Source organism: Bufo bufo, chromosome 1, assembly GCF_905171765.1.
Source record: "Bufo bufo chromosome 1, aBufBuf1.1, whole genome shotgun sequence".
Taxonomy (NCBI): Eukaryota; Metazoa; Chordata; class Amphibia; order Anura; family Bufonidae; genus Bufo; species Bufo bufo.
Window position 1 is genome coordinate 723085766 of NC_053389.1, and position 17984 is coordinate 723103749.

A 17984-nucleotide genomic window follows, 5' to 3' on the forward strand; every position below is an offset into this window, starting at 1 on the left:
AATAGTGAAAGTAAGAGCATTTTCACACGCACAATGCGAAGGGAACTCAAGGGATTGGGACTGAACAGCTGTGTAGCCGTAAGAAAACTACTAATCAGTGAGGGAAACCAGAAAAAAGGCTTCAATTTGCTAGGGAGCATAAAGATTAGACTCTGGAGCAATGGAAGAAGGTCATGTGGTCTGATGAGTCCAGATGTACCCTGTTCCAGAGTGTTGGGTGCATCAGGGTAAGAAGAGAGGCAGATGAAATGATGCACCCATCATGCCTAGTGCCTACTGTACCAGCCTGTGGGGGCAGTGCTATGATCTGGGGTTGCTGCAGTTGGTCAGGTCTAGGTTCAGCAACAGTATGTGCTCCAAGAATGAGGTCAGCTGACTACCTGAACATACTGAATGACCAGGTTATTCCATCAATGGATTTTTTCTTCCCTGATGGCACGGGCATATTCCGAGATGACAATGCCAGGATTCATCGGGCTCAAATTGTGAAAGAGTGGTTCAGGGAACATGAGACATTATTTTCACACATGGATTGGCCACCACAGAGTCCAGACCTTAATCCCATTGAGAATCTTTGGGATGTGCTGGAGAAGGCTTTGCACAGCAGTCAGACTCCACCATCATCAACGCAAGATCTTGGTGAAAAATTAATGCAACGCTGGATGGAAATAAATCTTGTGACATTGCAGAAGCTTATCAAAACAATGCCACAGCGAATGCGTGCTGTAATCAAATCTAAAGGCGGTCCAACAAAATATTTGGAAGGGCAGTGTATTCTATGAATGTTTTACCTACTAGCGCCTTCACAAGTCACTGTGCTGCAAACTGCTACCTTAAATAGCAAAGCTACTTCACCTCATTGTGTGGCTGGTTAATAGTGGGCACATCCTGGGCACAATTTTAGTGAAAAGGTGCAGCGATAACATTCATACTCAGTGTCAGACTGGTGTGCTACAGCCTATCAATAAAACTCTTTCTGGGGGCCCACTCTACAGCTACATGCAAATATCACCATGCCAACATTTGCAAATTTCCAACTGCTGCATTCACCAACAATTCAATGAAAAAGTACCTGCATTTGCCTGCAGCCATGTCTCCACTGGAGTATGTGGGGAAAGCGCTGGACAAGAACTGATGGATACCCAATCACCCAGTAGGTGAGGATTCCAGAAATGGCATTTCTGACATATCCTGTAAGCAGGCTCGGACTGGCCCACAGGGGTACAGGGGAATCCCCCAGGGGGCCCCTGAGCAAGGTGGGCCCCTAGTCTCCCACCCCCCTGCTCGTAATACAGTAGACTTACTGCACTACATACATATATACAATGTACAGCACCTCAACCAGTCTATGTTCATATAAAAAACTTGTTAAAATATGTATTATATTTGAATGTATCCGTACGGTGGGCCCCCAAAATAAATTTTACCGGTGGGCCCTAGGTTCCCCAGTCCGACACTGCCTGTAAGGGTTTGTTCACATGCCCCTCCGTTGTCGTATTGCGGCCCGCATACGGCGGGTCCGCAATACACGGGGCACCGCCCGTGTGCATTCCGCATCATGGATGCGGATCCACTCACTTGAATGGGTCCGAAAATCCAGAGATGCGGTGCGGAACGGAACCCTATGGAAGCACTATGGAGTGCTTTTGTGGGTTCCGTTCTGTGCCTCCGCACTGCAAAAAGATAGAACTTGCTCTATCTTTTTGCGGATCGGACGGATGGCAGACCCCATTCGAATGAATGGGGTCGCGATCTGCATGCGGCAGCCCCACGGCCGGTGCCCGTGCTTTGCGGACCGCAATTTGCGGTTCACAGCACGGGCACGGAGGGGCAACGGTCATGTGAACAAGCCCTAAAAGGTAAGATCACAAGTATTGGCCAAAAGTTCCACCGACAAACAGTTTTAACGCAGAATGGTGCCGTTTTCAACTATTGTTAATGGGCACTTGATTTTGCACATCAGCAACAACTTAACAAATAAAATAGCATGGCCATGTTCTGGTTCGGCGTTTGGGTTCTGTGGCAATTCCGTTATGGATTCCATTATCACGGAATATAACAAAATTCTATGACAGAATGTACCATGGAAGCCTTTAAGAGGCATTACGTTTTGCATTCCTTTATAATGGGCAGCATAACGGATCCGGACGGCTTCTGTTATGCTGGAGTCCTGTCCTGCATAACGGGAACTGTCCGGATCCATAATGGCCATTAACAATTGTTAATGAAAATAATGCTAATTTGCAGTAAAACTTCAGGTCAGCACAGTTTTCGGATGCACTGTGGCTGCTTTCATACATGAACTTTTTCAGAACAAAGCATGTTAGCATTTTAGTATGCAAAATTATTTACTAATTTGACATTCTGGTGCACAAGGTGCAAAATAGTGTCTCAGCAAACCACAAGCGGCACAGCTTCAAGTGAGAGAGGCAGGGCCGGTGCAAGGATTTTTGCTGCCCTAGGCAAGATAAAAATTGCCGCCACCCCCCTTCCCCTTATCAGATGATCTGCCCATATCATGACATCACATATGTTCCACCCCTTTCTCAGCTTTTAAATTAAAAGAACTGCTATGTTTCCCTTAGGGTTAATCAAGCTTCTTGTAGCTGTCTCTTTTTGCGGAACGGAATTGCGGACCCATACATTTCGGATCCTGAAAATTCAGATCCTGAAAAAAATAGAACATGTCCTATTCTTGTCCGCAATAGCGGATAGCGGACAAGAATAGGCTATTCTCTTAGTGCCGGCAATGTGCGGTCCGCAAAATGCGGAACGCACATTGCCGCTGTCCGTGTTTTGTGGATCTGCAAAACACACACGGATGTGTGAATGGACCCTAAATGTTAGGTAAATTAGTTTCCAATGTAGTATTAATAACTAAACAATTACATAATAAACATATTGCATTGTCTACTTACCACCAGGGCAATAAGATGATCTGGTCTCTGGCTCTTGGTCTGGCTCTGGGGACTCCCTTGTCACATTCTTCTCCACCCCCCTCCCTTGTGACTCTCATTTCCTCCCCCCCATCCCCCCTTGTCACTCTCATTTCCTCCCCCCCTCCTCCCTTGTCACTCTCATTTCCTCCCCCCCTCCCTTGTCACTCTCATTTCCTTCCCCCCCATCCTCCCTTGTCACTCTCATTCCCCCCCTCTCTTGTCACTCTCATTTCCTTCCCCCCATCCTCCCTTGTCACTCTCATTTCCCCCCCCCCTCCCTTGTCACTCTCATTTCCTTCCCCCCATCCTCCCTTGTCACTCTCATTCCCCCCCCTTGTCACTCTCATTTCCTTCCCCCCCTCCCTTGTCACTCTCATTCCCCCCCTCCCTTGTCACTCTCATTCCCCCCCCTTGTCACTCTCATTTCCTTCCCCCCCTCCCTTGTCACTCTCATTCCCCCCCTCCCTTGTCACTCTCACCCCCCCCCCCTTGTCACTCTCATTCCCCCCCACCTCTAGTGTAGCGTGGCCGAGCTCTGTTCGGTCCGCAGTACAGGAGCATTTGTTTCCTGTACCCGACCCGACTGAAAGGAAGTGCACACTAAGTGAGCACTTCCTGTCAGTCCGGCCGGGTACAGGAAACAAAAGCTCTTGTACCGCGGACCGAACAGGGCTCGGCCACGCTACATTAACAACAGCACAGAGCAGACACAGAGACAGCAAGCGCAGGCAGGCTGCGCAGCACTGAGCCGGCGGCCGGAGATTCTTTAGAGCGGCAAGCGCTCAGCCTCAGCCACTCAGGCGGCGCAGCATGAGGGGCGCCGCCGGCCGGCCGCCCGAACTTATATAACCAACTTTTTTTTGTTTTGTTTTTAAACCGCAACGGGCGCCCCCTGCTAAATGGCGGCCTAGGTGACTGCCTAGGTCGCCTTACTGGTGGCGCCGGCCCTGGAGAGAGGTGTGGCCTAAGATGCTCCACCACGCAGCAAAATTCTGCCAGAATTTCTCTGCACAATTTTGGCACAAAGTAACCCAACTAATAGGTGGCATGAATTTAGACAGTTTAAAAATACACCAGATTTATTCTATAAAAATATTCTATACACCATCCCTGCCCTACCCATCGAGCACTGTGTATAGAGATCAGGAAGTCTTGGACACAGTTAATGTCACAGTTTAATTTAAGGGCCTCCTTCCATTTGAACTCCTAATAGTTAGGGATGATATTTTCAATACCATTTTAAATACAAGAAATTCTGCTTATGACTATCTGCTTCTTTATAGAACCTATAACATCAATCAGAGATACCCGTGTACCACCTTGAGAAAGAAAAATACAAAAACAGTAAAAACAAAACGGTCCTGTCTCTATTGCCATGTGACAGACCATAATTGGAGGGTAAACATGTCTCAGTACTGATAACAAAAAATAAAAGGAAAATAATCAGGAAAAAAACTAATTATAACTATGAAGGATGCAAAATCTCCAGCTGAGGCAGCTAATATAGTTTAAAAGTCCTGAGAGTAACCGACAACTGTATAGAAGTCCTGAGTCAAACTTAAACATAGGAAATACATTTCCATCAAACATTGAAGAAAGGACTTTATATCTTCCATATGAAGAGAGAGGAAAAAGGCAAAATGTGTATTAGTAGTGCCTGAGTACCTGAGTATTTTACGTCACAGAGTTGTGCTCCTTTCTTATCAATGTCACGAACCAACGGGTGTGAACCCACTGTGCCACTTGTCCTACCTCCTCTAAAGGCGTTGTCCAAGTGAATCCCTTGTTCTTCACTGTACCCCTGATGGTGGAGATTTACTTTCCTGAGGGGAATACAAGGTTGCTACCTCTTGAGGAGGATTGGCACACGAGGCAGCTGGTCTAGATGGGCCAGGAGGTACCCGAGCAAGGTACCAGAGGTACAGACATAGTCAGCAGGCTGAGTTGTAACCAGGAACAACAGTGCAGGACCAAAGGATGAGGCAGAGGCAAAGTCAAACAAGCAAAAGGTCAGGGCATGCAGCACAGGTACAGGTCAAGCAATCCGGGTCGGCAACAGGCAGGGATCCAACAGGTAGTGGATCCCAGAAACACAAGCACTGGTCAGGTAAACAGAAACACAAGCAGAGATAGCAGCAACTTTTGCAGGACACAAAGACCTTGATGCTCAGGCCATGGACCCTGCTGGTCACCCCAAACCTGCTGTTCAGGAATTGTTACATGAGATGAGACGTCAAAGCATGCTACTCCCTCTGCCACCACGCTATAGTGGAGATCCTAAGACCTGTCGTGGCTTCCTGAACCAGTGCTGGATCCACTTCGAGCTCCATGAGCAGTGGCGACTCTAGGATCAATATATAGGGGGGGCACAGAAGATATACAGTAAAAAATGGGGGGGCACTAATAATTTTCACCAGCTAATCATACTACTGAAAAATACTAAAGCAGCCGCTTCCCCTGCAGCTACGCCCCTGACGCCGGGGTAATATAATTAAGGGGTATCAGGGTACATTGGGTATAATATAACTGAGGAGGGCTATTATACATTATAAAGGGGTAATATAGCTTACATTACCCCTGTATTACGTCCCTGATAGGATAGAACTCCTCAGTTAGGTTACCCCTGTATAATGCACCCTGATACCCCTTAGTTATATTATATAACTAAGGGATATCAGGGTACATTACACAGGGGTAATATAACTGAGGGGTATCAGGGTACATTATACAAGGGTAATGGTAATATAACTGAGGAGGGCTATCATGGGACATTATACAGGGGTAATGTAAGCTATATTACCACCGTATAATGCCTGATAGGCCTCCTGAGTTATATTACCCCTGTATAATGTACCCTGATACCCCTTAGTTATATGACCCCGCCGAGATCATATAACTAAGGGGTATCCCGGTACATAATTATACAAGGGTAATATAACTCAGGAGGCCTATCAGGCATTATACGGTGGAACGGTGGTAATATAAGTTTTATTACCCCCTGTATAATGTACCCTGATACCCCTTGGTTATATTACCCCCTGTATAATGTACCCTGATTACCCTCAGTTATATAACTGAGGGGGTATCAGTCAGGAGACATTATGGGTAATATTATAACTAAGGGGTATCATCAGGGTACATTATACAAGGGTACAGTGCTATCAGGGGGAGTGGGGACATTATACAGGGGTCCTTAGTTATATTACCCCTGTATAATGTACCATGATACCCTAAGTTATAGGGGTAACCGTATCAGGGACAGGTTGAGGAGGGGCTGGGCGCAAACCAAGCAGGAGGGAGGGCTCAGGGCAGGCCATAAGTCGAGGTAGTGGGGGTAAGGGTACATACTTTTTTTTAAAACTTTGTTTTTTATTCTTACTTTTTCTTTTCTATACACTGCGTGCAGAATTATTAGGCAAATGAGTATTTTGACCACATCATCCTCTTTATGCATGTTGTCTTACTCCAAGCTGTATAGGCTCGAAAGCCTACTACCAATTAAGCATATTAGGTGATGTGCATCTCTGTAATGAGAAAGGGTGTGGTCTAATGACATCAACACCCTATAATAGGTGTGCATAATTATTAGGCAACTTCCTTTCCTTTGGCAAAATGGGTCAAAAGAAGGACTTGACAGGCTCAGAAAAGTCAAAAATAGTGAGATATCTTGCAGAGGGATGCAGCACTCTTAAAATTGCAAAGCTTCTGAAGCGTGATCATCGAACAATCAAGCGTTTCATTCAAAATAGTCAACAGGGTCGCAAGAAGCGTGTGGAAAAACCAAGGCGCAAAATAACTGCCCATGAACTGAGAAAAGTCAAGCGTGCAGCTGCCAAGATGCCACTTGCCACTAGTTTGGCCATATTTCAGAGCTGCAACATCACTGGAGTGCCCAAAAGCACAAGGTGTGCAATACTCAGAGACATGGTCAAGGTAAGAAAGGCTGAAAGACGACCACTACTGAACAAGACACACAAGCTGAAACGTCAAGACTGGGCCAAGAAATATCTCAAGATTTTTCTAAGGTTTTATGGACTGATGAAATGAGAGTGAGTCTTGATGGGCCAGATGGATGGGCCCGTGGCTGGATTGGTAAAGGGCAGAGAGCTCCAGTCCGACTCAGACGCCAGCAAGGTGGAGGTGGAGTACTGGTTTGGGCTGGTATCATCAAAGATGAGCTTGTGGGGCCTTTTCGGGTTGAGGATGGAGTCAAGCTCAACTCCCAGTCCTACTGCCAGTTTCTGGAAGACACCTTCTTCAAGCAGTGGTACAGGAAGAAGTCTGCATCCTTCAAGAAAAACATGATTTTCATGCAGGACAATGCTCCATCACACGCGTCCAAGTACTCCACAGCGTGGCTGGCAAGAAAGGGTATAAAAGAAGAAAATCTAATGACATGGCCTCCTTGTTCACCTGATCTCAACCCCATTGAGAACCTGTGGTCCATCATCAAATGTGAGATTTACAAGGAGGGAAAACAGTACACCTCTCTGAACAGTGTCTGGGAGGCTGTGGTTGCTGCTGCACGCAATGTTGATGGTGAACAGATCAAAACACTGACAGAATCCATGGATGGCAGGCTTTTGAGTGTCCTTGCAAAGAAAGGTGGCTATATTGGTCACTGATTTGTTTTTGTTTTGTTTTTGAATGTCAGAAATGTATATTTGTGAATGTTGAGATGTTATATTGGTTTCACTGGTAAAAATAAATAATTGAAATGGGTATATATTTGTTTTTTGTTAAGTTGCCTAATAATTATGCACAGTAATAGTCACCTGCACACACAGATATCCCCCTAAAATAGCTAAAACTAAAAACAAACTAAAAACTACTTCCAAAAATATTCAGCTTTGATATTAATGAGTTTTTTGGGTTCATTGAGAACATGGTTGTTGTTCAATAATAAAATTAATCCTCAAAAATACAACTTGCCTAATAATTCTGCACTCCCTGTAGGGCCAGGCAGAGTTGAGAGGTTGCAATGCCACAGCAGCCACAGTCGACTGAGTCTGAGTCCACTCCTGTGGCTCAGACAGCCGCTGGCTCAGGTCACAACACAGTCTAAGAAGAAGTCACTAGTAGCACTAGCTAGCCTAGCACAGGACAGGTCCAGGAGCAGAGAGAACATTGAAGGCACTCAGTTAGAACTTAGTCTATCACTCACTACTCACACTACTCACTCACTAGTGGCACTTGGCAGCGCGAGCGCAGCAGTTTGCAAAGTCTGTTCGCGCGGGCGGGAACTGGGAAGGCACGCAGCAGCGCAGCTTTACTTTTTGACGACCGTGACGTCAAGTCGTCAACTCGTCTCTGCGGCTGCCACACTCAGCCAGCCTGCGCCCATCCTGCACGCTCTGCCTCCGCGTCCGCGAGTCCGCTGGGTCCGAACGCCGCCCCCCTGTGACTCTAGAGTAGACGACTGTCTGTATGTATCTGTGGTGTGTGTACACTTTAACTTTAATCACTGACACTGAGGTCAGTAGTGCCGGCACAGCAGCAGCCGCAGCGAACGATTACTATTATATTAGAGTTAGCGATTCAGCAGAGGGGGCACCCGGGGGGGCAAGGAATGACCTGGGGGGGGCAATTGCCCCCCTGTAGCGACGCCACTGTCCATGAGCAGAAGTTTCCTACTGGTCCAAGGTCGCCTTCATTGTTTCCCTGCTGTCAGATGAGGCCCTTGCTTGGGCAAATCCTGAACAAGGAGGTCCAGACACCACTAACCTGCAGTCTTTCCTGGCTACCTTCCGGCTGGTCTTTGAAGAGCCTGGCAGTACATACTCCGCTGCTTCAGCTTTGCTGCGTCTAAGTCAGGGTTTCTTGTCTGTGGATCAGTACGCCATTCAGTTTCGTACCCTGGCTGCAGAACTTGCATGGAATAATGAGGCTCAACTCTCGGTGTTCTGGGAGGGCCTTTCTGACCGGATTAGGGATGAACTAGTTGGTCACGACTGTCAGTCCACTCTCAACAACCTGATCACCTTGGCCACAGCAATAGATATGCGTTTCAGGGAACGTTCTAAGGAGGTCGCATGCACCAGAAGACCACCTGGCTTGTCTCCATCCTTCCAGAGGCCGGTTCTTCCTCTAATGTCCACCCCATCTGAAGAGACCATGCAGATAGAGCGCCTTTGATTGTCTGACCAGACAACTTAACGTCTATGCAGCAAAACGGAGAACCTGTGTCTGTATTGTGGAGGCAAGGTACACATTGTGCGTAATTGTTCACAGAAGCCGGGAAACGCCAATATCTAGGATGAGTTGGAGAGGTGGTCCTGGACAAGGAAAAGTCCTCTCTGAGCTTTCAGTTGCAGTGACTCTCTCTCACAAGGGAGTCACACTGTCTGTGCTTGCATTCTTGGACTCTGGGTCAGCCGGTAACTTCATTCAGCAGGCTCTGGTCGATCAGTACTGGCTCCTTACCATCCGTCTTGAAAGGCCTCTGTCAGTGGCTTCTGTAAATAGGCTGCCACTTCCTGAACATGTGCTTTCTGGTACTATGCCCCTTAAGCTGCAAATAGGGGTTCTGCATTCAGAGATTATCTCTTTCTATGTGTTGCCAGTGTCCGTGAATCCAGTTATCCTTGTTCTTCCCTGGCTGCGTCTGCACACACCAGTTTTGGACTGGCACTCCGGTCAGATTCTGCGTTGGGGATCATCCTGTCAACCCACCTGCTTATTGGAGGTCTGATCTGCTTCATCGCTAGTACCTGAAGACCTGCCTGGACTTTCGCAGCCGTATACCCCGTCAGGTGAACGCCATAAAAATAAAAACAGTGTCAAAATAGCCATTTTTTTTCACCTTGGCTCACAAAACGTGTAATACCAAGTGATGAAAAAGTCTTATGTACCCAAAAATTGTATCAATCAAACAGTCATCTTATCCTGCAAAAAATGAGCCCCTACCTAAGACAATCACCCAAAAAATAAAAAAAAATAGGGCTCTCAGAAAGTGGCAACACAAAAACAAGATTTTATTCTGTTCAAAAATTATTTCACTGTGTAAAACTTAACAAAAATAAGTCTTACGTACCCCAAAATGATACCAATCAAACTGTCACCTCATCCCGCAAAATATGAGCCCCCACATAAGAAAATCACTTAAGAAAATAAAAACCAATGGCACCCATAAACCTATCCATCAAAATCTGCGCCACAAAGGCCATCCTTCCGTTCTAACACGTCAGATTTGCAAAAATCGGCCTTGGATTTAAGGTGAAAAGTTTCCCGCCACTGAAAGGGTTAAATGCCCAGTATGTGTAAATGAAGTCATGTAAATGTACCAATAAAACTACAGCAAAAAAACTCATAAAAAACAGACCTTACAAAGCTCCAGTTTATGGTGTCACAAAGCAATTTTTTGAAACGTTTATATTTTTATAAAAGTAATAAGATGCAACAAAATCTATGAAATGTGGTATGCCATAATTGTGTTGAGCTGAACAATAAGGTCGTAATTCTTACTGTATAGTGAACGCCATAAGAACAAAGCCCAAAAAAACATGGAGGAATTGGGTATTTTCTTCCTTCATTCCACAAATCATGTTTTAAAAGTTTCACTATAATTTATATGGGACATTAAATGCTGTCAGTAAAAAGTATAACTCATCACACAAAAAAAATAAAATAATTATTGTCGACAGAAAAATACAAAAGTTATGTGTCTTCGAAGGAGGAAAGGACATATTGACAACTGCCTTCAGTGGGATACCGTTAATCTCCAATTTAGTGTTGAGTGAATCGAAGTTAATGAAGTGGACTTTGATCCAAATTTCAGGAAAAATTATAAATTTGCCACAAAGTCAAATTTCCTCATGCTTTGTGGTAAGGAATACATTTTTCCAGAAATGGTGGTAAAAAAAAACCCCTAACATACTCACCTCATCCATTTGAGGAAGAAGAGGTTGTTGCGGCCATCTTGATCTAAGAAGCTGCGCTTCATGTCAGCAAGCTAGCTGACGTCACCGCGCCTGGCAAGCATGATGATCTCATCATGTCGCTGTGTGCGAGATTTTGTGTGGTTTCTATCCAGTTGGCTACAATGGCCTCTGCTCGAACAAATGGATGAGGTAAGTATAGTTTTTTCTTTAACCCCTGAAAAGCCTTAATGCTACTGTCAGATGCCTCAGACAGTGTTGAACGCGGCATCTGAGGGAGGCGGCACAATTTCCGTTACTTGTCAGTGCGCCCTCTACATACAATGGAATGCGTAACAAATCCAATTTCTTTGTGAAATTCGGTGAAGCAGCTAAATCTAATTTTTGATAACTTCACCTATCTCTTTCTCCAATAATACAAATGGTCCCCTACAACACGACCCCAAATGAATTCAGACCACACATCAAACCCCTAAAGAAATACAGGCCATGTACCAGATGCCTCACCTGAAGATACAGACCCCAGAGCATCCAAACATTTCATATAGATGTAGTCTCCACTAGGACACTACAAGGGGGTAAAGAGAAAAATTTCTGCTGTTTGACGTCTTATTGTATCTCTACCTTTGCAGGAGAATGCTCCATTGTTTTATACTGTTTTTACAGTCTAGTTGAAGTGATGATATTGTCTGTGAGAAGAATTCTTTGGATACAGGAGGAGAGAGATTCAACATTTTTTAAAGCAGATTCCCTACTTTACGTGCAGAGTGCCTTTTTTACCACCAAAATACAAAGGATTTGTGTTCTTTGCACCAATATAATATTGAATTCAAGTCACGTAAATACAGCACCAGAACCAAGCTCATCACACACTGGGCCCCCCATAAATCAGTGTCACACATAGTGCCCATATAAATAAGTGCCACATAATGAGCCCCCATTCACAGTATGCAGCTAAACAGGAAGATTCAGGAACACATAGATCAGGGGTCAGCAATCTCCAGCACTCCAGCTGTTCAGAAACTACAACTCCCAGAATGCTTCATTCACTTCTGTTGGAGTTAGAAGAACAGCCAAACATGTTCGCATGCTGGGAGTTGTAGTTTCATAGCAGCTGGAGTGCAGAAGGTTGCTGATCCCTGACATAGATCAAGTAGTGATTGAATATTCGTCTTATATTCGTCGAAATCGAATATTCGTCATTATGCTATTTATCGCGAATAATATTCGATTTAATTAATCGCGTATCGTGATTTTGTGTATTTTACGATTATTCGCCATATTGCTATATATTCTTGTTTTAGAATATGACGAATATGACGAATATACTAAAAAACGAAGTTATAGCAATATAGAGAATATTTGTAAAATACACATATAGACTGAAATTTCACTAATGTAGTGCTATAATCTATTTTATTTTTTGTCTTATTTTTTTTGTCTCTTTCTGAATCAGTGAAATTTCAGTCTATATGTGTAATTTGCGAATATTCGCTATGTTGCTAAATATTCTTGTCTTACAATATGACGAATATTCTAAAAAACGAATATATAGCACTATATCACATATATTCGTAACTCACAGGTCTATGCGGCGCATTGCTGTGAGTTCTCAGAAGGAGGAGAGCCCCGCAGGTAAGTAAATGCTGCTGAGTGAAACTGCCTGCTGCCACCAATGACCGGGGGGGGGGGGGGGGGGGGACCCTGTGGCCACTGCCAGGGGGGGAGGGGACCCTGTGGCCACTGCCACCAATGATTTTAATACTGGGGGGGAGGGGGGTTTAGGGCGCACTGGCCACCAATTATTTTAATACTGGGGAGGTGGGGGGTAGGGCACACAGGGCTCTGTGATCAGCGCAATTAACCAGCACCTGAGGGGTTAATTGTGCGGATCACAGCGCCCTGGCGGTATATTCTAACTTCAAGCGTCCCCGTCACCATGGGAACGCCTGGTGGTTGGAATATACCAATCGGATCTTAGTTAGATCGTGAAAACTCTGATCCGATGGTATATTCTAACCACCAGGCGTTCCCATGGTGACAGGGACGTTTGTCGGGGAGGAGTATGCCGAAGGGCAATAACTGTACTAATTGGGGGGAAAAAAATGAATATTCTATAAAACGAATATGTGATATAGTGCTATATATTAGTTTTTTAGAATATTCGTCATTTTTTACCATCTAAACTCTTGATTCCTCCCTGCTTCTTGCTTGTGGGCCAATGAGTCATTGGCCCACAAGCATTTTAAGCAGGAAGGAATCATGTGTTCAGATGGAGAAAATTACGAATATTCGATATAACGAATATATAGCACTATATTCGCGAATTATCGAAGTTGCGATATTCGCGATTAATATTCGCTATGCGAATATTCGCGCTCAACACTAAGATCCAGCACCAGAACCAAGCTCATCACATACTGAGCACAATGTGCCCCCCTGAATATAAAAGTGCCACACACAGTGCCCCCCATTAATCAGTGTCCATATAGATCAGAGCCACATAATGTGCTCCCAATTACAGTATGCAGTTTAACAGGAAGACTCAGGAAAACTCTGCTCGAAAACTCAAGGTGGTCACGTGAGTCTAACAGAGACGGTGGTGTCAGCGGTGCGACAGAGAGGTAAGTACTGAGGAACCCATCTTGCCTACACAGGTCAGAAAGCTGCTGAAATTTCAGAAAAGCTCAGAGAACCCCTTTAGTGTAAATCAACATCCATGTAATAAATGATTATCAGAACCAGGCTTGTCTAGGGTTTTCTATTCCTTTTATTACAGAACTTCTGCACTGTGGTCATTTCCAGGAAAATGAAAGTAGAATTGAAGCTAATAAGGTGATTCCGCAGGCGGAGGTCTCTGGGATAATGCTGAAGACATTGCTCTAGTAGACTCCATGGAACTCTTCTTTCCTATAAGACAGAAGACACATAAACCCATTCCTCTCTGCTGGTTCTGGCACATCAGTCTGACCGTGTAGGCTGACCCTTACCATCATGTTTATTCTATGTACATCAGACCTAACACATAGATATTGAGGTCTATCTGAATAAGAAATGCAGGTTATTACCGGTTTTGTGTCACTGGGTCGATGGAAATGCTTGTAAAGTCCATTTTCAGTTTCTTGTAGGCCATGAACTGCAGGGCTCCATCTGATGTTCCCAGCAGGCCTGGTACAAACCCTACAGATATAAGACTGATGGTATATAAGACTGATACTGATGGTAAAGCCTGACATCTATGATGATTGTAGGACATTATAGAGACACTGATTACCTTGTGCAGGAATTTCTTCCTGCCCATACATTGTAGTAAGAGCATGGAACATGTCCTTTTATCATGAAGGGTCAACACCAGCATTGTACTGAAGAACAAGACGAGTAAAAAAGGGTTAAGGCATCTGCATGAAAGAAATTATGCAAGAAATGAGTCTCACAAGGAACAAACCCAAGACAACAATTATGTTCTAAACAGTGTAAGTATAGCGGTGCAGTGGTTAACACTTGTACCTTGTTGCCCTGTGGCCATAGGTGAAAACTGGACCAGGACTACACCTGCATCATGTTCTACTGGGGTATATTCACATGTGGCAGATTTGTTGCACATGATAGACTTATATCTTCCATTCATCTACTCACATCAATGGAACTAATTTGACCCATAAAATACTGCAGTACGAGGCACACTCACCCTGTATGTATGGCGCTCGGTCTGAATACACAATGCAGGGGGTGCTGCGCTCTAGTGAATATAGCAGCCCATTCAGTGCAACATAAAACGCAAACAAAAACTGGAATTTGCGCTATATGTCTGTTTAGACATAATTCGTCTTTTTCATATTATAAGCTCCCCTTATATATTATTTACTTACAGTTCTGAAGACTCAAGGGTGCTGGCTGGCTTGACCTCAGGGGTGCTGGCTGGCTTGACCTCAGGGGTGCTGGCTGGCTTGACCTCAGGGGTGCTGGCTGGCTTGACCTCAGGGGTGCTGGCTGGCTGGCTTGACCTCAGGGGTGCTGACAGGCTTGGCCTCAGGGGTGCTGGCTGGCATGGCCTCAGGGGTGCTGGCAGGCTTGGCCTCATGGGTGCTAGCTGGCTTGACCTCAGGGGTGCTGGCTGGCTTAGCCTTAGGGGTGCTGACAGGCTTGACCTCAGGGGTGCTGGCTAACTTTGCCTCAGGGGTGCTGACAGGCTTGGCCTCAGGGGTGTTGGCTGGCTTGGCCTCAGGGGTGTTGGCTGGCTTGGCCTCAGGGGTGTTGGCTGGCTTGGCCTCAGGGGTGTTGGCTGGCTTGGCCTCAGGGGTGCTGGCAGGCTTGGCCTCAGGGGTGCTGGCTGGCTTGAACTCAGAGGTGCTGTCTGGCTTAGCCTTAGGGGTGCTGAAAGGCTTGGCCTCAGGGGTGCTGGCTAGCTTTGCCTCAGGGGTGCTGACAGGCTGTCACGGATGAGAGTGGGGGAAACCCTCATCCGTGCGATGTTATAGGAATAGGAAGCTGCTAGGCCAGGACAACAGAATTAGGGAGCAGGTCACCTCCTAACACGTCCCTAACTCTGACCCTGACTCCTAACTGTATGAGCCAACCCAGATGGTAGGAGGGCTCATACTCAGGAACCTCGGGTCCCTACTAGCCCTCAAGAGATCCCTGGACTAGGAGCAGGGTAAGACGACCTGTTCCTCCTAGACACGGAGGAACAGGAGTCTAAACTGGCCAAGCTGCAAGGAACGGGAAAAATCAAACAGCATAAGTATATGGCAGGCGAGTGAAACACTTCCACACCTACCTGCCACAGACACACAGGAACCCGAGCTCAAATGCTGTTGTCCACACCAAACACAAAAGGACACAGCACACAACATAACTCACGCAGGAAACCAGATCCATAGCTGCAATAGGGTGAAACACCACACAGACAAATCATAACATCAGTATATATATTTTATGACCACAAGGGTGGCCCTCACTGGACAGATGGTATAAGACCAGGAGGATGACTCCAGCATAATGCATGGCTGGAGTACCCCTCAGCTTCAGGTCTCAGCAGAGGCTAAATAGCCCAAGTAGCCACACCCACACAGACACACACTGGAAAGGGAATTAACCCCTCCAATACCAGACAGGGTAGTGAAGCCACTTAAAGGGGAAGTGCACACACACATAAGCCCCGTGCACACCAAACAGGGAAAGTGCACACATAACACAAGTTGCCATAGGCAACCGCATGCATAGACAATGAGCAGCCCAGCAACAAGCTCAGGCTGCTACACTGCCAACAACACCATGTTGCCAGCGGCAACCACACGTGAGACAATATACAAACTGCCCTCACCTGCGGTAGACAACAAACCTAACCACTGGCAACGCATGCGGCTCAAAGAGTCACGACCATAGGCCGTGACACTCCCACCCTTCAAAGCCCCCCCACCAAAAAAAAAAAGGAAACTAGTGAGGAACTCAAAACAGGGATGGGAGAAAGGAAAAAGTAGGAGAATCAGCGCCAGTGCATACGAGTCTCCCCAGGACTGCTGCCAGCCCCTGGAGCAACACACCGGAACCAGGGCGCCGACTGCCAGCCTCTGGAGCAACACACAGGAACCAGAGACCAGCAAACAAACAGTCCGGAGAGACCGCACTGAACACTGCGTCACTCTCCACTCACGTTCCCACTCCAGTCGATGCCAACAGCCACTCCTAACCAGCACACAGCCGGAACACCAACGGAAAGCTGCCAGCAGACGACCAGAGATAGGAACATAGAGAGGGACAAGGGATCACCAACACGGACACGGAAGGCAAGGTGGCGGGGAATAAGCCACCAACCGCGCCGTTAACGGTGATCCCCATAACGCTCTCCCTCCGGAGAACGTGCATGTATGCCGAAACGGCTGGCAATACATGCTGCACCCTCTTTCGAAGGTAAACCACGCAAGGAGCCATTGTGGTCATACTGTCATGGATGAGAGTGGGGGAAACCCTCATTCGTGCAATGTTATAGGAATAGGAAGCTGCTAGGCCAGGACAACAGAATTAGGGAGCAGGTCACCTCCTAACGCGTCCCTAACTCTGACCCTGACTCCTAACTGTATGAGCCAACCCAGATGGTAGGAGGGCTCATACTCAGGAACCTCGGGTCCCTACTAGCCCTCAAGAGATCCCTGGACTAGGAGCAGGGTAAGACGACCTGTTCCTCCTAGACACGGAGAAACAGGAGTCTAAACTGGCCAAGCTGCAAGGAACGGGAAATATCAAACAGCATAAGGATATGGCAGGCGAGTAAAACACTTCCACACCTACCTGCCACAGACACACTGACTGGAACCCGTGTTCAAATGCTGTTGTCCACACCAAACACAAAAGGACACAGCACACAACATAACTCACACAGGAAACCAGATCCATAGCTGCAATAGGGTGAAACACCACACAGACAAATCATAACATCAGTACATATATTTTATGACCACAAGGGTGGCCCTCACTGGACAGATGGTATAAGACCAGGAGGATGACTCCAGCATAATGCATGGCTGGAGTACCCCTCAGCTTCAGGTCTCAGCAGAGGCTAAATAGCCCAAGTAGCCACACCCACACAGACACACACTGGAAAGGGAATTAACCCCTCCAATACCAGACAGGGTAGTGAAGCCACTTAAAGGGGAAGTGCACACACACATAAACCCTGTGCACACCAAACAGGGAAAGTGCACACATATAACACAAGTTGCCATAGGCAACTGCATGCATAGACAGTGAGCAGCCCAGCAACAAGCTCAGGCTGCTACACTGCCAACAACACCATGTTGCCAGCGGCAACCACACGTGAGACAATATACAAACTGCCCTCACCTGCGGTAGACAACGAACCTAACCACTGGCAACTGCATGCGGCTCAAAGAGTGACGACCATAGGCCGTGACACTGGCTTGACCTCAGGGGTGCTGGCTGGTTTGGCCTCAGGGGTGCTGGCTGGCTTGGCCTTAGGGGTGCTGGCTGGCTTGGCCTCAGGGGTGCTGACAGGCTTGACCTCAGGGGTGCTTGCTGGCTTGGCCTCAGGGGTGCTGGCAGGCTTGGCCTCAGGGCTGCTGGCAGGCTTGGCCTCAGGGGTGCTGGCACTTGTCCTCAGGGGTGCTGGCAAGCTTGGCCTCAGGGGTGCTGGCAGACTTGGCTTCAGGGG

The 17984-nt window shown here is 46.6% G+C and overlaps 1 long non-coding RNA gene across 1 annotated transcript; it reads right to left on the reverse strand.

Moving 5' to 3' along the window:
- Nucleotides 1–13627: 13627 nt before the first annotated feature.
- On the reverse strand, nt 13628–14572 carry LOC120986058. The gene is made up of 4 exons (XR_005775629.1): nt 14505–14572; nt 14091–14178; nt 13885–13996; nt 13628–13726 (listed from the first exon to the last, which is right to left on the reverse strand). It is a non-coding gene; the product is annotated as an uncharacterized LOC120986058 (long non-coding RNA).
- Nucleotides 14573–17984: the final 3412 nt, after the last annotated feature.